Source organism: Lissotriton helveticus, chromosome 6 (genome assembly GCF_964261635.1).
Source record: "Lissotriton helveticus chromosome 6, aLisHel1.1, whole genome shotgun sequence".
Classification (NCBI taxonomy): Eukaryota; Metazoa; Chordata; class Amphibia; order Caudata; family Salamandridae; genus Lissotriton; species Lissotriton helveticus.
The window spans coordinates 1,839,230,674-1,839,232,217 of record NC_136067.1 but is presented as its reverse complement, the minus strand read 5'-3'; positions in this window follow the sequence as shown (position 1 = coordinate 1,839,232,217).

Genomic DNA, 1,544 nt, shown 5'->3' with positions numbered 1-1,544 from the left:
CGTGGTGCAGCATTAGCCTATTCAACCACCTTGGCCTCGAGCTTGCTTTGTCGCCCCACCTGCTTACCCCTCACTCAGATGTACGATCTTGTTCAGTGTGGAATCGTCTGGCGACAGATGCCGCTCCTCGCGGCCTGCATGACTCGTGGATACTGGGTTCGCGGGGGGGGGGGGGCAGTGTGGGGATTAATTTAATGAATACAACAAAAAAATAAACTTACCAGGCATCTCCATTCTCCTCCAGTCCCGCGTCGCACTAACTTCTGCCCGCTCTTTTCTTTTGCAATGCTAACTGCCAAATCAGGAGACTGAATGCGCAGGGTGTCGGCTAACCCTTCTTTACTTACTCTATACCCTGCCACTTGATAGGGCACGGGGCGACTTTGCAAAAAACGCGTCACCGCCCGAGCAGGATCCTATCTCCAGACGCTTGCACCACATTAGACATGCGCAGCATGCCTAATGGTTTGTGAATGTGAGTGAGGGGCGACGCTCCTCACTCACATGCGCAGACGGACCATCTTCTGGACTCCTCGCCTGCGTGTGCTGTGCCTTGACACATGCGCAATTTCACCCGTGACTCACAGGACGGTCGGAAATGTAAACAGACAAATTTGTCTGCTTACATTCCTGTTGCCCAAACTGCAGTGAGCCGTTTCTTGTGTAGGGCGCTGCCCCGTTGCCCCTATGGACCAGCCGCCACTGCTAAGCTTGAAGAGATAGTACTTATCTTTCTGACCAGCAGCAACAAAGAAGGATGATACCTGGTCATAGAGGGACTCTTCATCTCCTCAGAATGTTCACTAAAGTTCTATTCGATTGTTGCTGCTGAGCTGTAGTAATGAAGGAGATTTGCATAATATGGCCTCCATGTCGTGCCATAAAATTCGGGGTGAAAGGAACTGGAGGTGCAGATCAGTCAGCTGGTAGAGGAATCTAGGCACTTCTATTGTTACTCATGGATGGATGTTCCAAATGTCTGCAGCTAGCATTTGTGGCCCACATACATTCACCACAAAAGGAAATATCCATCCTTCGCTTTCCATGGACTTGTTCACTAAATATAATAGCCTCATGCTGCAAGTGCTTTGCCTGAACAGCAAAGTAAAACACCATCAAGTTTGGTTGTGGTCAAGTTTGGTTGATGTCTCCAGTTGCTGGTATTTCAAAAAACAGCACAAAAACTATCACCTTTATAGCCACTTCCTATTTTTTGTCAAGCTTCCAACATGTTCTTTTCTACTTGCAGCTTGCAACAGTTTTGATTTTCGCATTAAGAAACAACATATACCAGTTCCCTGCAAGAGAATCTATCTTCTGTTTAGTTGTGCCCACTCTAGTGGCATTCAGGATTCAAAAACGCAGTTTGAATTTAATAAAGGCTTTTTCGGATCGCAAAATGGTTTAGCACATTGCACATAAAATTTGCATTTGCAAACTATGTCATTTTCTGGGACAAACTTTGTTTTAACGAGTCAAAACACCTGAGTGATATTCAAACGCTTTTACCTCTGGTATAATCTATAATATCTTCCTTTTTCCAG